General features: G+C 45.2%; 1 protein-coding gene and 1 long non-coding RNA gene across 12 annotated transcripts in view; one reads left to right on the top strand and one right to left on the bottom strand.

Moving 5' to 3' along the window:
- Positions 1–414: 414 nt before the first annotated feature.
- Positions 415–24933, top strand: part of TEAD1 (TEA domain transcription factor 1) — a 140486-nt gene continuing 115967 nt past the window's right edge. For 8 of the 10 annotated variants that reach the window (XM_015863970.2, XM_032445240.1, XM_015863968.2 and 5 more), the window contains exon 1: positions 1105–1212. The gene's annotated coding sequence lies outside the window, so the exon portion shown is untranslated. Of the gene's footprint in view, positions 681–1104; positions 1213–24933 lie in introns of those variants that run through there. The other 2 variants (XM_015863965.2, XM_015863971.2) reach the window with 2 other exon arrangements.
- LOC107314587 lies at positions 7724–11738 on the bottom strand. Of its 2 annotated transcripts, none has more exons than XR_001555510.2 (2): positions 11655–11738; positions 7724–7845 (listed from the first exon to the last, which is right to left on the bottom strand). It is a non-coding gene; the product is annotated as an uncharacterized LOC107314587 (long non-coding RNA). The 2 variants fall into 2 exon arrangements; XR_004307654.1 differs by having other exon boundaries at positions 7724–7841; positions 11655–11737.

Here is a 24933-nt window from a genome sequence, read left to right as displayed (position 1 = left end):
CTAGCACTGTGGACCCCCTTGCAGGGCCACAGCTGCACAGTACCGCAGACCCCTTTGGAGGGCTCTACCGCACAACGTTGCGCATGCCACTATAGGACCCCCCATTGCGGGACCCGCACAGCATTGCGGGACCTCTCATAGGACCTCCGATGCACGGCGTTGCGGGACCAGTGGTTCCAGCGGTTCGGCACGCTGTAGCACACGCACTTGCAGGACCTGTTGCACACCCCGGCAGAGGCCCCCGGCGCGCAGCACCGCCCGCCCCTCCCGCGGGCTCCCCTATGAGGTCAGCTCTCTCGGAGGCCCCGCCCGCCGTCCCCCCGCCTCCCGCCCGCCCGCGGCCGCAGGGGGCGGCGGGCCGCGCTCCGCCCCGCGGCCGCCCCGCTCCCGCGTTCATTTCATTCCTCCCCTCATTCCGCGCATTCTTCGCATCGCTGGCGCCGCGCAGCCCGGCCGGGAGCCCGGCCCGCCCCGCCGCCGGCCGGGCAGCAACTCAGCCTCCGAGGGCTCCGTCCGCCGGCCCGCGGCCACCTACCGCCGCGGTATAAATAGCCGAGCGGCGGATCAAAAAGGGAAAACAACAAGAAAAAAAAAAAAAAAAAGCAGCCGGGCGCGGGGCCGCGGACGGTCCGGGGCGGCCCGGGGGGCGGCGGGCGAAGTTTCGCCGGCGGTGCGCGGAGGTAAGCGGGGGGCCGGCGCCCCGCAGGTGCCGGGCGGGCGCGAGGGAGGGAGGGAAGAAGGGAGGAAGGGAGGCGGGCGGGGGCCGCCGATCGCGGGGGCAGAAGTTGCGTCCCGCCGAGTTCGTGCCGCCGCGGGGCCGCGGCCGGAGCTGCAACAGGCGGCTGCCGCCCGCACTTAGAGCCTGAGTCACCGCGCGGCAGCGGCGCGCACACACACACTCATACACACACACACATACACGCACACACTCGCACACACGCCGCTTCGCAGCGCTCCGTGCCGCTTTGCACCTATTTATCCGCGGGAAGTTGGCGGCTCGCGTTGCGCTGCCCCCGGCCGCGCGCAGCCCCTCGGGGGATGGAGGCAGCGATGCCGCTCTCGCCGCCGCCGCGTCTCCTTGTCCAGAGCCGCCGCTTCGCCGCACGTTCGAGTGGAAAATTTTCGGGAGTCGGCAGCACCGTAGTGTCCAAAGCAGACAAAGTCGCGGTCGCGGCAGCGCCGAGGAGGCCGGCCCCGGAAAAGTTGCTCCCGGTAGGAGCCGCGGGGAGCGCGACCCGCGGGGCGGCCGTGCCGGGAGCTGCGGAGGGGCCGGGCCGGGCCGCCTTTGTTCGCAGACGGAGCGCGTTCAAAGGAAGTGGCGCTTCCAAGGGGGAGGGAAAAGTTGGACGGCGCGGCTTCTGCGGCGGAGACGGGACGGAACGGCCGAACGGGGGCGGCGGGGGAGGGTCGGGCCGGGGAGGGGTCGGCGGAGCTCCCCGCCGTTACCGAGTCGCCCTCCCGGCCCGGCCCGGCGCTCCCCGGCCGCGCTTCCTCCGCCCGGAGCGCGGTCGGGCTGCGCCGGTACGGGGTCGAACTACTTCGGAAACAATGGAACGGCGGCCGGCCGCGTTCCTCGGGAATGCCGCTAAGTTGCGAGAAACCGGCGGCCGCCTTTGATAGCGGAAGCGAGGAGCGTTCCCGGAGCCTCCCGGGCTCCCGGTGCTCCGGTGCTGCCGCCCGGGGCGAGGCCGACGCGGCTCCGGTCGCTGCCGTTCCCGACGGGAAGCGACGCGGCCGAGCTCCGGGAAGGCCGGGTGCAACGCGGCCGTACCGCCGCCGAGCGGGAGCCTGTTTGCTTCCCCTCGGCGCCGGTAAAGTCGGCCGGTTAGCGGGGTGACGGAGCCGGGCGAGCGGATAGCGGGACGTTGGGAGGCGGGCGGCCGAGCGCCGCTCTCTGCTCCCGGCGTCTGCCGTACGGAGCGCTGCGGGATGGCAGCTGGTAGGGAGCGCTCGGGCGGGCGGTACCTGCAACTGGGTGCGGAAACGAGCGTGGTTACCGTTACGTTAAGGGCTTCATTGAAATTAACGTACTACCCCGGAATAGGAGCGTGTGTGTGATGCGCGGTGCGTTCTGCCCCTATAAATAGTTGGGGAATACCGTTACAGGGAGATTGGGTTGTACCGCGGTAAGACGGGGCTATCGAGAATGACACGGACCTGTGGGTTAAATTACTTGTTGGGGCGGGGGGGTGAGGGGGCGGCATGTTTGTGTGTGTGCGTAGTTATCCGTGTGGGCACGCGCTTTATTTGGGAACAGAAATGCGGGAATTAATACAACGAACGTTCCTAAAGCGGAGCGTTTTGTGCGTGGATCCCATTTTAAGCTGAAAAGTTCTTAAGATCGACTTTGTGCAGTGATTTTGACCAAAGGTCAGCGTTCAGGCCGCAGTTACTTTCTGCTCCTGTGCCAAGCGGTGCCTTTTCACCCGGCGCTCCATGCGGTGAGCTCTGCAGGGGAACTGCCGGGTCTGCTGCAGGCTTCTATCATTTGACCGAGCAGAAATTCTGGCTGCTAATGATTTATTTCTGCTTTTCTTCTTAGAAGTCCTCGAATACTTTTTGGGAAATGCTTTGCTGCTGAATGCGCAGTAGGTGTATTTTGAGCATCGATTTTTACATGGACTGCTTTGGTGAAGTAAATCTCATTTGCTTCTGTACTCAGGAGAGTCTGGCAACAGCCCTCGAGTGGAATTATGGCTTTATATGCGGTGCTGAGCAGGATGTATGCAAGTAGCAAAGCAGGGGAAGAATGTTGGTTTGGTATTTCTTAAAAAAAGCCTCTGCCTAAAGGAATTGGGTGGTTTTTTAGCTGTTTCATTAAAAAAGAACAGCAGAAACTTAATTATGAGCCAGACCCTCGTGTGTCTCCAGCTAAAAGGACAGTGCATTGCGATGTGCCCGTGGTAACTTGGAGCTGGCGTCTGGTGGTGGGGGTGCTGCATGGAGCCCTGCCGTTGGGTATTGCTCAAGTGGGTTTCAGGCTTTGTTTGGCCACGCCTGAAAAAGTTAAGCTCGTTAAGTCACATGCAGAGGAAGAAAGGATTCTTCTTCTTTTTAAGCGACCCGCGTAGATAACGCTGTCAGCAGCGGTTAAAGATTTAGTGCAGGCATAAGTGTAAGAAGGGCTTCTGGAGCTACACAGACATTGCAGTGTGTTTTGTTTAATAAAAACCGAAAGGTAAAAATATGAAATCATGTATTGTGACATGACTGTAGTTTTTAATGTATGAGTAGCATGGCTACAGTGTTAGAACAACTTTAGTAGAAATAACCTGATTAGATGAGAAGATGTCTGAGGTTTCCAAAATGAGAAGATACTGCGTACGGTTCTGAATGTATCTGTGAGATGACCTTCGGGATACACACGTGCATCTCTGTTTTTCCACCCGCTATTTCTTGTTGATGTTCCTGTTGTATCTCAGCAGAGATGGTTTAAAAACTGCCTGTTGTTCTGAAGCCGTCGCCCTTACTCAGAAAGCAAAGATTTGCTCGACCCAATCCTTCCTCAGGTTCAAGTGACGGAGATGACTCATACGAATAAACATTCACGGGATCAAATACGAAGATATTTACAGTGTATGCTTTATGTATGCGATTAGCATGATATCTGATGCCTAAAGAAGGACACGGCTGCTGTTCTGCATCTTTGATTAAAAAGAGTATCAAATCCCATCTACGTGCTTTCCTTGGGTTTTGGTAAGGGGAGACTCACTTGCTGCCTTGCTTCTGATCTATCTGAAACTTGCGGGCATGTTTCTGTTAGAAGTTTGTTGCTGGTTCCAGTTGTATGTGCACACATGAGGTGCAGGCCGGCTGCTTGGAGCTGCCTGTTGTGAGTGCCGCTTAGCACTTGGACTTCATGTGGAAGGCACTGAGTTGGCTGCAGTCGGGGTGCAAAGTGGCTCTTTAGATGTCATTTTGAAATCCTCTTCGGAAGGAGCTGCTTTAAAACGCGAGAGAAACAGTAGCTGCTGCTTTCTGGGAGCTGAGATTTAATTACCACGTTGTCCCCGTGCGGCACCTCGCTGGTGGTGCCCGGCTGTTCTGTATTCCTCAACTACGGTCATCTACTATTTAAAAAAAGGTAAATCAAAACGTTAGAGCCAGTGGGAGGTAAATCATCTCCCTGAGAGGAAATGCTGGTGGGGGCTGTGCGGCGGTTTATATAAGCGCTGCGTAATTTACATTGTATCCTGTGATATATGGATGGATTAATGGTGCTATTTATTGTAAAGCCGGCCGACTCCGAGCCATACTAAACACACGTTTTTAGAAGAAAAACCTTGACAATAAATTCCCACTTGCTCTCTGTTCTTGCACACAACTCCTTTTGGTTTTTGCGCGTGGAACAGGGATGGAATAATATTTCTTGGAATAATGCTCTGCTGGGTTTTAATGGTTGCTTATTTCTAAAGCCCAGGAGTGAGAAGTTGCGGGCTGCAGTCCTTTGAGGCAGCACCTTGAAACCTGCCTCTGCTTTGTCATACAGAGCTGTGGCAGGACGTGTCCTATGCCAGGCCTGCCGGGTTGTGGTGTAAAATGTCATTGCTGCCTTGGGGATTGCCGTGCTGTTGCTGTGCCCCACACAGCCCTCTGTGTCCATTTAGCAACTTTTGTGCTATCTCTGGTTATTGAAGTTCCCGCAGAACTGCATTAATTTTCACACTAGCTGAACGAAGAGAGGAGGGGAAGGAGGTAATGAGCCAGGGTCAGGGTCTGGTTCCCAGCAGTGAATGTGGGGCATCTTGCTGCAGTAGTCCATGGATGTCTCAGTGAGCAGCCCACCTTGTGCTTGGTCCCTTATTTGTTATCTGGATTTCTGTATGTCCATCGGTAACTCAACGAGAATGCACGGAACGCACGAGGGGTCAATAGGCACTCATCTGGCTGGGCCATGGCTGCAGCCCCACATCCCGCTCTGCCCAGCATGGTGGGTTGGCAGCCCATGGAAGGTGCACCTACAACTTGTCCTTCTTTGTCTCTTAGCCGTGTAGCAAAACGGTACGAATCCTCCTGCTGCGCCTTCCTGAGCCTTTGTGACCCTCATTCAGCAGCCATCTCTGAAGTTGTGAGTCACAGATAGGCAGAGTGGTGTGCTGGTTGGTGGGTCAGAAAGTAGAGTGTGAGGCTGGGGGAAGGGAGGCAGGCCTGGAACTGTGTGTGGAGCTATTAAAGCGCTATTGACTGGGAATCTAAAACAATGACGAGTGCTGTTGTTTTTACAGATACATAAACTGAAAACTGCTGCTAATGATGGGAAATGTTAATTATGTGAGAACATATTGAACTTATATTCTCTGGCATGAACTTTTTTTAAATGCATCAACTGTGCTGCCTTTTATGCGCACAGCTTTCTAATTATCATAATTCAGTACAGCTCTGGCTTTTGGAAAGAGTTCAAGTGCAATCTCAACTTAACATGAAAGGAGAGTGGGGTTTTTTTTTTTGGGCTCTTTTTTTTTTTTTTTTTTTTTTTTTTTAAACAGAATGTTCAAGAACAATTTGAAAAGATAATCTCCAAGTGCTACGTCCTTAGCTGGGTCTAACTCAGAAAAGAAGCCTGTTCCCATAACTGCCTATCAAAGCAGAACATGTTATTAGAACTGTGGGGTTTTTTTCCCTCGTTATGTCTTTCACGCTCCTGCAGCACACAACTGAAACCATCTTTGCAGAACTGAATGCCATCTTGATATATCCGCGGACAATTTCAACGTTGCCAGTGTTTCAAATGTTTCAGTGGGTTGCTACATTGTTAGCAAAATCCTTCTGTTACTGTGGCTTTTGTTTTATTTTATATTTCACATGTAGTACGTAGGTAACAAAGATTTCATTTGCTTAAATGAAGCGAGAGGAAAAATGTGATGATTCTTCTGGCATTAAGCAATGGTGTTTCTGTACCGTATTAAAGCCCTGCTGCAAATCTTCCTTATCTGTCAGCGTTGACACCTTGCCTTCGTGGAGCTGGAGGGAGTTGTAAATACCAGATAAATGCCAGTTCTTTATAAAGCTTTCGCAAGTTGTTTTTGTGTATAAACGAGGGGAAGGTGGCTTTCATGTAACTCACACTTGAATTTTGGTTTCTCTGATGTTTTTTCCATGCGATCCAACGGTTAGTTGTTTTTTCCCTTATCTTTTCCCCGTATTTCCTGTCTTCCAGCCGAAAAAGAATCAGATTATTATTATTGTTATTTTTCATACTTGTCCTTTTCCCTTACTACAGTGCATGCTGCGTTTCCAAAATGCAGAGAAAGCCCCAGTGAAACAAAATGACTTCATTTGAGCTGGCACTTAAGAGCAGAATTCACTTCCATAGTGCTGAAATAAAAGAAGCCAAGTGTTTTAAATAGCCACTCCCCTAGGCCAGAGTGTTTTTAGAAAAGCTCATTGTCTAGATTAGAGCTGCAGCAGTATGCCTGCCGCTGGTAAATCTCCCGGAGCAGACAGCTCCATTTCTAAAGTTGACATCTGCTTTACTCTTTGTTCACCTGTTAAAAAATAATAATAATAATAATAAATGTAAATAGATGAGTGTGCCATTGCCCTGGAGCTCTGCAAAAAAAGAAATAGTGCTGCTGACAGTTTGTCACATCGTGCTCCCAGTCTAAGGCTGCAATAGCCTATTGTTATGCCAGCAACAGGCAACAGAAGTTGTGGCACCATATGGCTGGTATATGCGTCAGATAAGCTATCTGTTAATTTAGCTTATCAGTGCCGTTTTGATATGCTTCGTGTTTGAATCACCAACCGGTATGGCCTTGGGTGTTTTTGGAGCCAAATTATGCCTTAGCATTGTAGGCATCACAGTTATTCCCTTGGTGGAATCTCTTTCCTTTCGTTTACCTCTTGGTGCCCTGACCAGCGGTGTTTATTTCTGCAATTAGCTGGCGTGTTTTTTCACACGGTTGTTGTGTCAGGAGACTGCAGTTCAGGAATGACGCTTTGGTTTTGAGGAGGAAAACGTCGAGACAAACTTTGGAAGAAAAGGTAAATTCATAGAGGTTTAATGGGTCAAAGCTTCTGTTATATGTATCTCCATTAAAACATAAAGTGTTTGGAGACAAGCGTTTACTAACGACACAAGAAACCTCACTAGTGCTGGATGTCCTACCACCATGCCTTCCTACTTTTTGTCCCAAAGCTGTTTTACAGTTGGTTTTTTTTTTTTTTTTTTTTTTTTTTTAAGGCAAAGCTCTGCAAAGAGATGCATTTTCCACATTGCCGATTTCGCTTTTATTCTTTCAACAAGTTAACCCGAATGAAGTATTGCATCACTATATCGGGTGCACATTGATCTCCAGTTTTATTTTACTTTTTAATTTCAGTTCATTCCACAGCCAACTGGAGGCCCAGTAGAAGCCTTAAAGACTCAATGGGTGTTCTTTCATTTCTTTCATCTTTTTTCCCCCCCTTCTCTCCCCACCACCCTTGACTCCTTTTTCGGTACTAATTTTGTCATGGGGAAAAAAGCTCAAAACAAATACAGTTTTCCAGTCAGTGCTGCAGCGATGTCCGTAGGGTTGGGTCTGCCCACGCTGCTCTTTGACCTTGCTGCACATTCTTCTTTGTCTTTGCCCTGCAGGCTCAGTCTTGCTGTCCCTTACAGGGCACCACATCCATCTTCAGTTGTTTGCATTCCCCTCTTTCCTTGAGTGTGCAGTTACTTTCTTGCTCCAGGGCTGCCCTCAAGGAGGCTCTCCTTCCTGCACACAGTGGAAGGTTTTTGTTTCCTTCTCCATCTTGCCAGACCCTTCTTATAGTCTGTCTGACTTGTTACTGTTGCTTACGGATCTGAGCTTGCTGTCACATCTCTGTGCCTGTATCAGTGCGGCTGCTTCTTCACCCTGTCTTGTAGGAAGAAAAGACCGCTTGTGATTGTACGACTTTCATGTCTGGGGTTTTTGGTGACCAATAAAAGGGACAGATTGTCTCTCAAGGAAGAGACAGTCTTCTTACAGTCACCTTCTGATTCTGTTTGCTGACATGAAGCAAGACCCATGTTGACATGGTTGCTGTCAGAAAGCAAGAAAGCTTTCCTGCCTGTGGCTTGGCATCTCAGGCTACTAATGGAGGCCTGTAGTTCCTCTCCAGGACAGGACGTGCTAGCATCTGTCTGCTTAGAGCTAGGTTGCAGACCACCTAAAATTCTGAATGTCTGAAGTTCAGATTTAAGGCTCAGGTGTGTTTTGTAGGCAGGGACAGTTGAATGATGGAGCAGATTTTGTCTTCTGGCTTGGTGCAAGTTAAACATGTGATCTCTTAACATAGCGTTTTTTTTTTTTTTTTTTTTTTTTTTTTTTTTTTTTTTTGTGGTAAAGAAAGCAAAGAGGAAAGGGGAAGAGAAGTATTAAGAATTCCCATTCTCTGTGAGGCATTTGCACACCTTCCTGGGAGATATTTTTAAGTGCTGACAGTGAGAGGTAATTTTTGGTCAATTATGTTGTCTAGGTATTGTGTATACTAAATATGGGCATCATTGGACCAATGGGGCCATTAAAACATACCAAATCTGTATTTATTTAGTACTATAAGGTGCATCTTTCATATGGCTTGATTTATTTTATTTTCTTTATTAAACTCCAGAGCCTGAGTGAGGTTTTGGCTGATTTGATATCTGCTTGACTTGGCTTTCCTAACCTCTCATTGGTTCCAGTCATTGTTTTGTGACTGGAATTTCATAACTCCAAATAATGGACGTTTTTGTTTTTTTTCTTTCCACTTGCTGTTATTTATGTACAGTAATTTCTTTTTCTGCTTCTTGGCATATTTACTATACGCTTACCAAGCAGTTGTAGATAAGCAGTTATAAAATATGCAGCTTCCTGTGCCAATTCAATTTAGCTGCTCATGTTAGCAATGTTTTCTTGGTGGTGGAAAAAAATGACCCATAAACAACTCGATCTCCCCAAATCTCTAAAAACAATACCAAACAAAAAAAGGATAATAGAATTATCAAAGTTCTTGGTTGCCTGGTAAATCAACTAATATTCTGGCCTCGCAGATTTTGGAAACAAATTAAAGAAGCCTTTTTTAGGTAGCAGGCTGCTTTTAATGGTCCTTCTGTATTAAGGAAAGTACAGTATTGTAGGTTATTTATTTCTGGGCATGCAGTACAGGGTGAAGAGCCTGCAATTCAGCTAGCAATGCCTCTGTGCCCTGAGGTAAACTCTATTTCACAAAGGGAATTTTGATTATGGTCTACTGCTCTGTAGCATAGTGGAGGCTTCAAGAGGCAAGTGGTAAATGCTACCAAAGAAAAGCTGGATTGGAGCCACTGACGTCATCTAAGTAAATCTGCTGTAGGACTATAGCCATAAAATGACTGCCAGCCACTGAGCGCACTTTGGCCTTTTCTTGTCAACTGTTTTAACTGCTTTCTCTCTCTTTCTTTTTCCTCCAAGCAGTGTGCATTTTTGTTTCTTTTTTTTTTTGTGTGTGTGTGCAAGTTGTGTGCATGGTGAAGCACAGAAATGCAAGTATTTCCCCCCGGCTGCTGCCCTGTGTACGTGCTGTGTGAGGAGCTGCAGAGTGCAGCTCAGAAATTAAAAAGTAAACCAGTACTTTTCCATACGTGAGCCTAGCAGAACTAAGCTTCCACCTCAAGCCATGTTTTTCGGCACAAGAGCCTGGCAGTTCAAGTTACAGCATACTGATGAGATTTGTGTTGTGGGCAAAAAGCGTTTGGATGCACTGGAGGGCACGCTTCCCTGGGGACCAGCTAGCTGTGTGAAAATGGCCGGTTGTGAACTCTGAGATAGCACCAAATGTGCCTGTTGATGAGGGTTTAAGATCCTGTCTGTTAGCCACTGCTTTAAGCTTGAGCCCTGGAGCTAAAGTCACCCCTGAAACAGAATAACTTTCTTGTTTTGGGCATCCAAATGTGTTGTTAACAGCCGAGCTTCTGCTGGAACTCTTAATGCATAGTTAAAGAAACCATGTGCATTTATAACAGCAGCTCTAGGACGCCTTGATTCATATGGCAGTAGATACAGCTGCACCTCCAGGTACAGCTACAAATGCAGTTGGTGTCTCACCTGTCCCCAACCTGAAGCTTAGGGGTGTCAGCATTGCAAGAGGAGTCACTGCTTTTTGTGCTGCTGGGTTGAACTCCCTGTCGGCATTCTCTTGACATGAATTTCCAGGAATTTTAACGTGCTCCTTTTAAAATACGGAGTGTGCAGTAAAGCACACTTAGAATTATCAGTCAGCGTGTCCCGTGGTAACTTTTGTTTTCTTGATTTATGTACTTTAAAAACTTTAAAATAAAAACTAAGCATCACTGTTTTTGAAGTTTGAGTCTTATGATCAGAAATATATTAAAACCAGTATCTTATCCATGAATCATTAGATGAGTCAGTTCCTGAAACCACTGCAAGCCTCACAGTTCTTGGCTACAGCTGAAAGCAGGAAATCCAGGCTTCAATAACTTCCTTTCCCAGTACTGGCTATGGCAGTGTTAGTGGTTAGTATATGCTGCTTTTGTAAGCAATAGGAAGATGTATGTCTGAGGAACAAAGGCACTCAAGTCAATTTGCTGAAACTGTTTATAATTTGTGGTCTTGATTTGAACGTCAGGATACATCGGCGTATGCTACATTCTGTGCTGCAATGCATTTTCCAGCAGTGAAACGCAGAGTATGAAACAGAGGGAGAGCTCTATGGCACAGTTTTTGGCCAAAACCCATCTAATCAGTTTACCAGGAAAAGGAGCGGTGCGTTAGTGCTATCATCCAACCTCCTGAGCAGTTATAGCAGCGAGAACCCAACGCATAGGAGTAAATGTAACGTGTTTATTTAGCAGCTACTCGTCTTGTGCTTGTGAAACAAACTATTTTTATTCTGTTTCAGTGCTCCAAGAGAGCTTGAAAAAAACCCAACCCAAACTTGGAACTTGTAAAATAAAAACACATGATTTGTTTTTCAGTCTCCTTTTTTGTAGTGAAAACTGTTTGCCTCCTCATAATCAAGGACACATTGATTGTCTCAGTGTCAGTGAAGCATTGTTGGCTGCAGAATCTGTCTCTTTAAATGTGGAGTGCCTGTACTCTCTGACATCTGTTCGAGAGGATTTACTATTTACCTTCTTGTGCTAACTGGGCCAGATTCAGGTTTGGTACAATGTTGATCTTAATGTGTTTACAACTGGGAAGTATTCAGCTCTTTCTGTTTTTCTTAAATACAGTGAAAGATAGTTTGGTATCTTGTACTTATTATTTGGTTAATTTAACTGCCTAACCAGCAGCACATAAATGCCAAACCTATCTTTGATTATTCTTTGTGTTCTTTCCTCCAAAATGTTGTCTAATTATAAACTGAGAACGAATTGAGCAACAAACTAGTTAGACAATGCATTAAAAATCAACTTTGGACAATGTTGACTGAACGTTATATGCAGTATTGATTAAAAACAAATACAGAGTTCTTCTTTTAAATACCCACAGCAGTTATTATTGCATGTTAGGAAGCTTTTTCTTTTTTGCAATGGATAATATGTGAAACTGCTTTATTAACACATGCTGCAAGTTGTAGTCCTTCTTGGCTTGTGCATTTCAGTGTTGGTAGATTGGCCTTGAAATAGCTAATGGCCCTTTATGGAGGGTTGGAGCAGAGGAGAAAAGAGTATACCCATATCCATACATAATACAGACTTTTCTCACCTTCTTCCTCTGTCTGTGCAACTTCATTGTCATGGAGAGACCAGGAGAGGGTTGGTCCCTCTCTCAGACAGTCATTGGAGCCTGTAAGGGACTGACTTGAGTTCTAGTTGAGGTGGTCCTTTGGGGAGAGGAGCCTGCTCTCCAGGATGGCAGGTTTGTGTCTGTACTGTTTTCATGGCGCTTTGTAATGGCCTATGCCTGCTGCTCCTTTCTTCTCATGGCACTGGCCCACGTGGCCATCATTGTTGGCTCATAGTGCCCATCCTGGGTCAGGCCTCTGGACTAGTTTCATCATAAGGGAGCAGAAACCTCCTGTGCCCCAGCAGGTGTCCAGGCAAACTGCTTTGTTGGCTGTGTGTGAGGGGAGTCACAGCACCATTTTCTCTAGTACAGAACATTAGTAGGGATGTCAGTGTCGGGCATTAACCTTCTCCAAGACCCCACTTTGCTGTTTCTGGAGGCAGGTTGCCATCCAGCAAGGGAGCTCAGCATAGAGGCATGTCCCAGACAAGTGTGGATCTGTGCCATTAAGCTTGCTCAGTGCAGAGCATCATGTGAGCACAGCAGCTTGGGCTTAGCACGGTGCAGCTATATAAACATCTGGACTCTTTGGGAGGCAGGCTGGCTTGACTCATCTCCTTCTCTGCTGCATTTTAAGAAAAAGGAGTGGCATTTGAAGGAAGGGCTCAATGTTTGCCTTCAGGAAGGAGGCTCCCAGGGAGGCACGTATCTTTTCTTCCTTCCTCTTAGCTGGCTTAAATGGTGCTTTATCCACAGATGCTGCTGGTGTGCACAGTGAGAAGCCTCACTCAGGTGTTCTCTCTGCTGTAGGGAGCCAGATGCTGATGCTCCAGGGGTTGCAGTGCTCAGCATCACACCACCTATTGTGGATTAACTTACTGCTTTGTAATTAACTTCTTGTAGTAACAATAATTACCATAATTAACTTACTGAAATAACTAAGATGTTCTTTTTGGGATAGGCTTTTATTTATTTATTTTTTTAAAGGGACAATTTTAGCACTTTAGCAGCAGAGAATAGCAGTGAATTTGCCCAGGATCAAAGCATGTGTAAAAGTCATCGTTCATCTTTGTGACCGTGAGAAGTACAATTTTCTATTAATTAATGTTAACGGATTGTAAAAGAACAGTGAAACTGTTTCAAGTGGAAAAAGCATCTGAAAGTTTAGAAGCAAGCTATGGTCATACTTGACTTTATTTATTTCACTTGTAAAGTGTAAATGACTTCATCTTGTTTTCCTAGCTAAGCAGTCCTGATCATGGGTATCTTAATACGTACGATCCAGAGATCCATTTCTGTTAAGTTTGTACACTCCAAATGTGTATGAACTGAACATCTTTCTGTTCCTATTGATCAGAGAAATGTCCTGTTGCTTTAATGTGCATTTTGGTTTGGAATTAGAGGCCTGAGGCTTTGAATTGCCTACTGTCTGTAGACCAAGTCATCAGTGGCTGGTGATTGATTCGCTAATTAAAATCAATTTAAATGGATTTGTAAGCCTCATGTAACAGATTATCTTATTAGCAGGATGAGAAAGGCACTGTGATCTGCAAGGAATGTGTCACTTTAGACAAAATATAGCACAATTTTAATGGAAGAATTTCATGAATTGCTCCTGCCGTAAGCTATCTATGCAGATGAGAGCCTTGTTTAAGCCTTAATTTTATGAGTCTTCCTGTTGAAGTTTCATTGGTTTTTCCTTATTTTTGTTGTTGTTATGACTGTTTTCCAAAATACTTACGTTTTAATGTGTGTGTGTGCATGCTTGTGCTGATGTATGTATTCATGGTTACAGAGCTGTATTCAGTATTGCCGTGCTTCAGATGTATTCTGAGCCTTGAGACTCTTTCTTTAACATTACCCTCACCCCATTTTTAAAAGAAGTCCACCCCAACAAAAATAGTATTCTAAATGACTGATAACGACATGTCAGAAAGAACATGTAATGCTGTTTAATCCACACTGCACTTGCATGGACTCCTAGCTTAGTGTGTATATATGCATGTGTATGTTCTGTGATCAGGCCACAAGAGTATCTAAGCAATGGACTCAGCAAAACTGATGGAAATTCTGGATTTGGTTTCAGACAGCACTGCTTTTGTCGCCAAATCATTGCCTTGCCCACAATGTCTCAGTAATGTGCGCACTTGCCAGTCTGATTTGTATCCCAGGCTTCTGCTGCAAAGAAGATACAAAATGGTGCATGCTTTTGTGTAGGAGGATCACTTAATGTGCATTTCTTCTCTTGTTCAAGGTCTGGGTACAAAGTCTGGGTGATGGGGGGGGGGGTGGGGGTGGGGGGGGGCAAATTAAATTTGGTTATGAGATATTGGAGTATTGAAGTATGGGGTATTCATTGAAGCTGGTTTCACTTCAGATTTCCTTTGCTCTATGGAATAAATAAAAGACTTTAAAAATATGTAGTCATAAATTGATGATTTGAACTGAGTTGTTTTTTTTTTTTAAGAACTCTGTTTAAAAAAACAAAAGCAAGTCAATACTGTGTAGCTCAGAAACACAAGTCATTTAAGAAGAGTTCTGTTTATTGGATAATCCCACTATCGTCTGCAGTGTAGTTTACAAGTCCTTACCCAAAAGAAGGTCTGGCTCGGGATTGACACAGTAAAACCAATTTTATCTGGGATTTGATGAGATTAAGTGCACTGCCTGAAACATTGGGTGCTCTGAAAGTAATGTCTCTTACTTATTTTCATGAAAACTACAACAGATACAAAGAGCACAGTAACTCTGGTGGAGTAAAGTTTCAGCTACAGAACACACATTTTCAACAGTCACCACCATTAGCTGTGCATTTTTGCTGGCAATGAACAAGAGCCTGCATGCTGTGCTTATAAAAACCTACTCCAACAGATCACTGTGCTCACATCCACTGGTTGGTCTCATGGAAACATCCAGCAATCACTGATGAATGTCAGTGGGTGCAAATTTTTCCAAATGGGGGAAATCAGTGACACAGCTTTGCTTCATCTGCACTTCTATGTCAGACACCATATTGTCCGAGTGCCCGTGTGCTGTCATATGTCACACAGCAGCAACATGGAATGAGATATTGTTGGGAAGGTTCAGCACACCACCAACATCCACTTCTGATGTTGTGGCCAACATAATAAAATAGGAGGCATTACTTAAGGAGCAACCCTCATACAGCTGTGTAATTTTCTATGATAGAAAGTTTTTCATTGCGTGTGGAAAATTGAGTAAGATATTCAGGTGATGTGGTTGTAAAGCCTGTGTAATACCTACTCATTTGACTCGCTAGGCCACTTATTGGTGACCTTTGGTTTACTCTGTTGTTATCTTTAGGTGTTCTCTGGGTTTTGACTTCAGAGGATGGTGATTCACCTCATGATTTGTGGGACTTGTTGCCAGCTTGCTGCCTCCAGCAAGAAATTTGGAGGACTGTTGGGGGAAGCTACTGTAACAGGAGTCTCTCAGGGCACTCGTGCAAGCCCAGTGCTGTCTGCGGTGCCAGCCCCTTTCTTCCTCTGAGCCTGCCACTGGTGTGTTAGTGCCGAGCTGGGGGGCTGCCGAGTCTCTGGAGTCTGGGAAAATAGAGACTGGCATTGGAATCTTGGGTGTGATGAGTTATTTCATTCTGGATGCAGCCCTCAATTCTGAGAGACAGTCTTCATGCCCTGACTTACTTTAGCTCTCACATTAGCATGCCAGATTGAAATTAGAGTAGTCATGCAATAATTATTTTGCGAACCTTTTGGTTTGGAACGGAGCAGAGAGACTCCTGAATGTAGAAGAAATATGCTGAGTTGTACCATTTTCTTTAAAACATAGCAGAGACTGAGGCGGGACATAAGCAGGATGTAGCCCCTTCAAACTTGCAGAGAGGTAAACACCAAGGTAGGGGGCCTGGGTCATGGCTGCCAGCCCTCTTTCTTTTTACTTCTGAATACTACATGGAATTGCCTCGTCTTTTACTGCAGCTCCAGTTCCTCAGTTGTGGAATCACGGTTTTAATTACTTGACTTTCTTCAGCTGAATTTCTACTTGTAGGGTTCTGGCTAAAAGGAAAGGGACATTGTTGGTGAATAGCTTTTAAGTAGCGTGCTTCGTAATGCTGCCCTTATGACTTGAGGGAATGTTTTCCATTCCACATTTGTCTATAATGTGAATCTTAGTAACGTTCATCTCGTATTCAGGCTGTAAAGCTTTCTGTGTATGTTGCAAACCCTATGAAATGGTTTTTATTCCTGTGAATTATAAATAGTCTGATCTGCTCAACTATCAGTTTCCTAAGCACAGTTTTATTTTTTCATAATGGAACGTGGTTGTGGAGCAGGGTTACATGAAATGCAATTGAATTGTACAGTAATAAAATTTCCATGGTGCTCTCTGAAGGTCAGTGGTATGCAATTAATTGCTGGACTGATGATGGGTTCTGTGTAGGAAGTGTTGACGCCCCAGACACTAAATATAATAATTAAGCTCAGGGGTCAGCGTCAAAAGAATAGAAAACATGTGACTCTGTCATTAACACCAAATTTGTGCTGATACTTGGTTTAACAATACTATAATAGATGTAGGTTCATGCTTGCGATTTATGACTTGCTCAGAAAGAGTTTGTTAGGAAGCTTGGAGGAAGGGGTCCAAATGAGGCTGGCTGGATACGTGGTTGGTTTCTAGCTTTTTGGTAAGTCAGTCTGATTAAGGAAGGCTTCAGTCTTCAGAATATTGAGAGAAAAGAGCTGTGTCCTTTGAGGACTTGTAGGGGGAGAAGCTGGCCATCCACCTCTTGTGCTTAAACCCAGGCAGTTGGCATCTCCTTTGAATAGGGGAAAGGAGGAGTTTCCTCTGGAGAGGAGAAGTTATTACTAGGTATGGAAATTCAGGTCATTCTTCTGAATGCCTGGTGTATCTCTTCCTGTAGTTACTCTTCCTAATGGCAGTATCATTTGCTACCCACCAAAGAAGGCAGCAAAGCTTGGCTGGATAAGGAAGAATGCGTATTTAAAACATACCTGATTGAGAATTATGATAAATATTGGTCAGTTCCGTATCTCCAATTTTAATCAAGTAGATGCACTTGGAACTCGCAGATCTCTTTAGAGAAAATTCCAAAGATAGCAAATGCTCTTGTTACTCCCTTGATTTCAAGTGAGTACTGTTTATGAGAGGGTCAGTTGGTGTTAATAGAGAAAGACTGGTTTTCCTTGGCTTAATCCATTCTTATAAGAACCATGGCTTGCAAAAAGGAGCAGCTCCCCGTGGAATGCTATTGCTGTTGAAGGCATTGACATGTGTTGTGATTCCCCGCGGGTATATACTGTGGGAAATAATGAATTAACATTTCAACATAGGATGTGGAAGTGTTCATAGATTGTTCTGCGGAACAAAAGTGATCTTTAGCTGTTCAGCATTCCCCCTGTAGACTAAAGCTAAGAAAACTACCGTAGATTTAAAACAAACAGAAAGGTTAAAAATATTCAGCAGTGTGCACGTATGTGATGATTATTACTAACCTGTGTTTGGTGTTGCTGGATTAGAACTCTTCTAACCCGGTGACTTGAACATGCTTGTGTTAAGGTTTGTTTGTTGTTAGCTCATGTTGGAGTACTTGGGGGGCGGGGGGGAAATGGGGGAAAAATCCATCCCGTTGCATTGGATGTGTGAATTAATATTTGGGAAGTCCTTTCTATATACCTTTGTAGGAAGTACTGTCAGTATGAATGGTTGTCTCTGAGATAAAGGTTTCCCATCTTCTTCACTTTATGCAAATTTGTGTAATTGGCTTGGAATGGTAAGATTGAGTGTAATTAAGTCTCATAATTAATTAATATGAGAACCTATGCAAACACGGCAGAAGTATTTCATATTTCATGATTTGTTCCCTTCTGTAAAATTGCAGTAATAATACTTTGTACTTAATGCTGTAAGCAATAATTGGGTAATAGTTATAAAGTGCTTTACTATGAAAATGTATGTAAAGAACCATTTTTAAGTGGTGAAATTGATGCATAGGCCTCAGTCCTTGCAGAAAAGCTTCTGCTTCTGTGAAGTAACATGCTGGAACTCGTGTAGGACCAGGAGAGCTACCAGCTGGTACTGAAGGCCACTCACAGAACTGTCACAGCTTTTTGATATGCTATTCTGAGTGCTTGTCTTTGCCTTTAAGTTAAGCAACAGTTAAGAAATCCTTAGTTAGAGGTGTAATTGCAGTGATTTAGACTTCTCACTACACTCACAGTCAGCAAACAAGCAAAACAATCATATACATAATTTAGAACATAAAATCTCTGGGCGTGTTTTACAACCAACTGTTAATAGACTTTCAATGTGCGCAGCAGTGCCACATCTATGAGGATAATGCACCTTTCAGAGCCCCCTGGATCCTTTTTTGAGAACAACCTGCCAGCAGCATTTCTTTCTCCTTTTGTGGTTGTAGAATTGAGCACAGGGGTTGACCTGAGCGTTCGGTCCAACAGCTGGACACCAACTGCAAACTGAGGGCTGCACGTGGATGTCTTTGCAGCAGTCTGCGCAGAAGGAAAACCCCCAGTGCAGCCTCGCCAGCCGTTTGGCTGACATGTCCACAGATGCACAAAGTGGGGAAGTTCAATCAATCTCTGCTGGCTGGTGTGTTTCTGGGAGTAATGCAGTTCTGATTGTTCCCTAGAAAGGTACAGAAAACCAGGAAGCTTGGCCAGAATGGTCAGAGCCGAAGCCTTTCAGTGAAACCACAAATGATATGGCTGCTGAGCCAAGCAAAGGCAAGCAGTTAAAACCTATGCCTGCACCATACTTTTATCAACTTGTTGGCTTCACTGTACCAGCTTTGCAGAATTGAAGAAGGGCTTGCAACAAGTCTGGAATAAGAAGGACAACCTTAAGTAATTAGTCTTCCAACTGTGCAGCAAACCGTGTGCCTGGCAGGAGACCGGCCCATCCGTACTGCAGGAGAGGATCTGGTACATGAAGATGGCTTGCAGGTGGTCTGACAGCCTTGCCTGAATGGCTCTTGGAGATGTTCCTGTCACAGGACCAGTCAGGCAGGGTGAAGCGCTTCATGGTGTAGGTCCAGCACTCTTGTGGTATCCTGAGTCCAGTAGGGTTGTGATACATGTAGCTACTGCTGACCTCAGAAAGAAACCTTCAGAGCTGACATAACATGGGGAATACAGGAGGGGTGTTACGGAACATGGCTCCTCCAGATGTAGTACTGCCAATATTTAACTGGTATAAATATAAGTTTGGGAAATGCATAATCTTGTATAATGTTTGGCAGAGAAACGCAGTATTCTCTTTTGTTGTTAGCTACATCCTTTTCCTGTGAGGGCTTATGAGAATGTTTTCATACTTAGCATGTTTCCTCTCCTCACTATAGTTCATCTGCCAATTTGACCCTCCCAAGGAAAGTAAGCTGGTTCTTTGGCTCTGATTGTCAAATAGACGAGGGGAGTGTCATCAGGAAGAGAGCAGGCAAATTACATTTCTGCTTTCTGCAGAACCAGGCTCGGATCTGTGCAATGCGGAAGGTGAGAGTCAAAGGCCATTTGTCTGACTGCACCACTGCAGCAGGACGTCACATACATGCACTGTCCCTTTTGTAAACTTCTTAAGAGAACGTCAGAGTGAACTGTTGTTTGTAACGAAGCGGTGGCAGCTGCCACAGAGTAAAATCTGCAGTTGAATTGCCGAAGTATCTGAGACTCTTGCTGCGCCCTTCATAAAACTGACTGAAGAAACTCACATTTATCTCAAAAGTGGAAAGCTTGGCATGATGCCCCCGTAACTTTTCTCTGGCAAACCTGAAGCAAAAGTAGCTCTGCTTAGCTCAGTAGATTTGAGCTCACCTAACCCTGTTTTGAGAAAGGCAGAATGAAAGAAGGGGTGCAGAAAAAAGGATAAAGTGGTGTGGATGATTTCTTCTTGTTGTTTATTGTGTTTCTTTTTTTTCTTTTTTGAGATCTCCCTGGCATGTTTCCAGTACCCCACGTGAAAGATGGATATTTCTTGACGTGACAGCAAAGATAGAAATGTATTTAATGATTAAGTTAAGTTTGTTCCTATTCAGTCTTGGCTTTGCTGAGCTTAATGCAGGAGTCACATAACTACAGGAGACATAAGAAAAAGAAATGCCTGGCAGTCCTCCCTACAAGGCTGAATGTGAGTCAGTATCTAAGAAGGCTTCTCAATGGAAAATGAGAAAGTAGTCTTAATAAAAAATTCAAATTATTCAGATGAGCTTCTTGTAAATTATGCACATAAACAGAATAGTTGCCACAGTGAGAGTCATTTTCTAACATTTTTGGCAGATACTAACTTGAAAATAAAGACTTAGGAGGTAATTATTATTATTACTACTACTGCCATTTGTTTGTGCCGCGTTAGCATTAAGAGGCCCAATTAAAGCATCTGGAATACATTGTTCCAGACTGCGCTTTGATGTCAAGACATGTTCCTCACTCATGAAAACTTACTTTGTAAATTGACAGGACATGCAGCAGATAAGGATCCTTGGCAAGGGAAGGGTCGTAGTGAAGCCCTGTGAGAAGACCGAATTTTAAACCTGACCTGCGAAATTTGAGTGTAGCTGTCTGACCAAAAGCTGCATCCCTCGTGAATCTGTTAAATTCATTGCAGTTTTGCATTTCTGCACTATCAATGCCTGTTTAGAAAGGTTAGGCTGGACTTTAATTAAGTAAATCTTCAGGAAGAGGTTGTGGGACATCAGGGATTTTCTTTTTCTTTGCTTTTTCTCTTTAGTGTGTTTTTGTTTTTTGGTGTTTTTTGGTGAATGACATTCACTGGTTTGTTTTTATTTTATTTCTTTTGTCTTTCATGGGACTGCACCTCTCTCTCACCACTTCTTGCACATCATGGAGTGTGTAGGTGCAGCATCCAGAACCAAAAGAGGAAATGTGCTGATTTTGGCAGTTGATCAAAATGACCTCATTTCTTTGCTATTGGAAGTTTGTGTGCTTTTCTGGCAGGCAGCACAGCTGAAAATATGATTGCCTAGTTCATAGCTTGTCTTCATTGAAGAAAATGCTTGCCAATACTTAAACGCTTTATTCAAATCCCATCTAGTAGCAGAGCATACCTGATAGGCATACGGAACTGGGTAGCCTGGTCAGATGGAGCATCAGACTGGGAGGTCAGAAGAAATGGGAGAAACCTTCCACAGTTTGGGGATGAGGTCCAGTGCCTTCTGGGCTCCAGAGCTGCACATAAGAGAGAAGCAGTGGAATGGGACACCTGTGACCGTACATCTGGGGCTCGTGTACCTTCCCCATGCTCACCGGCTTTGAGAAATGCTCTGTGCTTCCCTGAAGTGCAGGGTCTGCCATCCCAGCAGCTGAAAACTCCACAGGGAGCTGTCATTCATCAGAGCAGTACTGCCTCCCTCTCCTCAAACAAGGCAGGAGACCGTGGAAAATTCTGGTGAGTGATGCAGGTGTATCAATAAATGAGATGATTCTATGGATGTGCTTGTCCAGAGGCTGATGGGGATGAAACCTGTCAATGCAAAAGGACACAGTAATCTGTTAGCTTGATTTAACGCTGGCCTCCAAGCTGGCCTTCTTGCTTTGAAATGATGTAGGAAAGTTCAGTGATAATTAAATGTTATCAAAAGTTTTTTTAAAAAAAAGAATCCCCCAAATAGTTAATTATTCCAGGCAGATAAAGTAATAAAAATCTGCAGGGAAAAATAGCAATCTAGATTTGAAAGTTGATGATGTGATGATATCAGAGGCACAGATGTATGTGTACATTACAGTCTCTTAGAAATATGTTATCTTCCCAGAAGAACCTGACTGCAAATTCCAGAAATCTGCTGTTACCGCTTTCCACCCGTCTTGAAAATGTTTTGGGTGTGTCTTATGCCTCAGAAGAAGGTGAGATTGGTGTTGGAAAGCCTGGCTTTGTAGAATGTGAGGGCCACTGGAATAGTTAGGCAAAGGACTTGAGCAACAGCAGATGTCCCATTTCACTTCCCCAGGTTAATTGCGTAAGAGTTTACTTTTGCCCAGCATGATTGATTCTCTTTTTTTTCTTCTTGATGTCTGTGAGGTTATAACTTTTGGCAACCCACTAACTATTTTGATTACTTTTGGAGACTGAAAATAAAGTGACAAAAGCAAGCCTGCAGATATATTGATGAACCATTATCTTGCAAGGAGCTCTCCATTGCAAGCTCACAGAATCTGTTTGAAATATTTGAGAAATCCTGCATCAGACTGAACACACAGTCTGTAATTATATCAGACTCTTTATAAAGATATTGCAATAAGACATCATTGCTCTTGGGACACAAAACTGCTTTGTCATGGTATTTGTTTTAATTTAAATGCAAAGCTTTGAATTCCAAGAACAGGTTCTTGAAAGCTGGTTAGACGTTTGTCTGGTGCTATTTCAGGTGTAACTGTAAACAGAAACCTCAGCTGGGGACGACAAACAAAACACCCTGCCCAAAAGTGTTGTCAGGTTGACTGAGAGTGACCCTAGATCTGTAAACTAAACAGAAGCACTCTATTGAAATATATAACTTATTGTATTGCATGCTCCGTATGATATGGCTACGTGATGTTTTTGAAAGATAAAAATCAGATTATCTTCAACTGTGTCACCAGATGGTGTGTAATGGGCAATAGAATTAGGGATTATGAGACTGAACTTTCACTCTTAGGCAACCTGACTTGACAAAACCTGTGTGCTTTATAAAAACAAAATGCTCAGAGACTGAATGGATGGTGGAATTACTTTTTCCTATCCACAAAAATTCTCCTTCCCCAGAAAACAAGTTTGTATACGTAGCTGGAGAACAGAGCATGCAGTCAATGAAACTCCTACCTTGCTCTTGCTACTCTTTGCACTTCTTTTAATGTTAAAACCAAAGTTGCTCTAAAAAGGGCTTTCTTCAGCCTTGTTGAAACTTTAGCCTTGCCAGCATTCTTTGTGGTAGCTGTACACTAGGAAGGACTGAAATAAAACTATAAGAACATGATTAGCCCCTTAAAATGGAAGGCCAAGCTGTAAGTGATCTGGAGAAGACATGAGTAATGTGACTTGTTCCCTGCCTTATCTACCTGTGCATAGGATGTGGACCTCTGGGCCAGCAGAAGCCCCAGCAAGGATGGCGGGAATCAGGGCCTGTACCACTGAAGCAGGGAAGCAGAGTAGGACATCTGGGTGGGTGCATGTTCTCCTCTCTCTGGGTCTGGCTGTCGAGGTGGCCAGAGACTGTCACTGGGAGCAGTGCCAGTGCTCTGAAATGCCCCATGTGCTGGGTAGCAGCAGTACTGCCATCTAGTTCAGAGGGCAATACGCCTACCTGCCTGACCCCTGCTTCAGGCTGGTGTTGCTTCAAAGAGTTCAGTAGGGCTGCTACTGCAGGCTCGCCAAGAACAATGGAAAATATGGATTTATGCCTTTGTTTTCTAACAGCCAGGAGGCCTACAAATAGATACACTTGTGAAATGCATGCAAATTTAAATTCTGGAGAGACGCATTTGGTTGCAAGAGAAGTGCTGCCTGCCTGGAGCGCTGGCAACGTGGTGCCTTTAAATTGATGCATTAAAGGGAGACATTTAAATAATGCAAAGGGGTAAACTAGCCTGAGTTATGTGTGGTTTTAGCTGGGTGACTCTTACCGCCTTTTATGGAAATCTCTCATCTAAATTCCTGCACAATTATCCCCAAGGGCAAGTATTAACCCCGTAAAAGAGAGGATATCTACAGTTACACATCAGACATTACGTATCTGTGTGATGGCTGTGGTTGGCTTCGGCCAGGGATGGTGCTTTGTCGGAGCTGATGCTGGTGGCTGGATAACAGGAAGCGGGGCTGGCTTCCTTTTCCATGAAAGAGAGGGAAACTCTTCAGGCGTAGTGATTAACCCGTAGCACTAATTAAGCACTCACATCATTCTGCAATAATGAGGCACCGTTTTGTAAAGGAAAAAAATAAAACGGGACCCGTGGGTTGAAGGCTGCGGGGCTGGCCCTGCTTTGTGTGACAGAGGCTGCACCATGGGGCCATGTAGGCACCACCATCACCTCCCTGCCTGCAGTGCTGCCATAGGCATCCCCTGCTTCCCCAGCAGCTGGGTGGGCTGTGGCACTGCCTGAGGGACTGCTGGCCCACCTGGTAGGGGCTGTGAGGCTTACAGAAAGAGGCTGTGTAAACTGATGCATGCTGAGTATGGCAGGCCTATGGGAAAGTTACTGACTGGAGTGCTGCATGGAGAAGTGAGTTACTGTTGTGTTATCTGGTGCATGGCTGCTGTTCTCTCTCAAGCTGGCTGCCTCTGGCCACAGCTACCGGATCTCCCTTGGATTGATTAATCAGGTGAAGCTGTAAGTCTGGGCTTGAATGTCTGCCCTGGCCTCTGTGTCTGTCCAAATCGGTGTCAGGGAAGAGCATAGCTGTGCAGTGGGAGAGGTGAGCCCCACACTGCTGTCAGGCGGCCTCGACAAGTGTGGTTTGGAGCTTTGCTTGGGAGCTACTGAGGCTGCGTCCGCTTCCATGATCCCATGCGACAGCTCCTGGTGTCAGAGAGCAGCACCGTGCCTTCCTGAGTTACCAAGGGATGACAGATATCTCCACTCTGACATACAGGGTGACACCTCAGGAGGGGTGAAGCTGGAAGGAAGCCCTGGCTGAAAGTCGGCCAGAACTTCACAGCCACAGCCATGCCCTGCTGCCCTTGGGAAGGGGCCTTGTAACTTGCTTGGCCTTGCGCTTGGTGGAAATAGGGAGGAGAGAACTCTCTGTCAGGGGCCAGGTAGGAGCCGCTGCCTTCTAGTGACACCTACTTGGTCTTTGGAGGAGTCACTGCCTTGGTTTTTGTTCTGGCTTCTTGTAGCCCTGATGTTAGAGTCCAAAGAGACAGAGCAGCGATAATGCAGAGACTGCAGGTGGTTTTGAACCAGTGTATTTTATGTCACTTGCTCTTCGTTCTCTTTAATTAAGAAGTTGATTTCTATGGTAGTTAGAGCTCAGCAGCTCTCTTCTATTCTTTTTATTCTGTTTTCTTTCTCCACAACTGTTTTTGTTTCTCAGGAGGTAAGAACAGATAGAAATATGTAATTATTATAAAAAAAATTCTTTGAACTTATAAAATGCAGGTTCCTTAAATTATGCAGTTAAGGGATAAAGAAAATCATGGAGCAATTTTAACAAATTGCCCTTAACTGGATTGCACAAACAAACCTCTCATAAGAAATCTTAGAAAGGTGTGTTTGAGGGTGTAATCTTAGCTTGTGGCTAAGTAGAGTTAAAC

This window comes from Coturnix japonica, chromosome 5 (genome assembly GCF_001577835.2).
Source record: "Coturnix japonica isolate 7356 chromosome 5, Coturnix japonica 2.1, whole genome shotgun sequence".
NCBI lineage: Eukaryota > Metazoa > Chordata > Aves > Galliformes > Phasianidae > Coturnix > Coturnix japonica.
The sequence above is the reverse complement of the archived record's forward strand: the minus strand, read 5'-3'. Positions and strand labels throughout refer to the sequence as shown.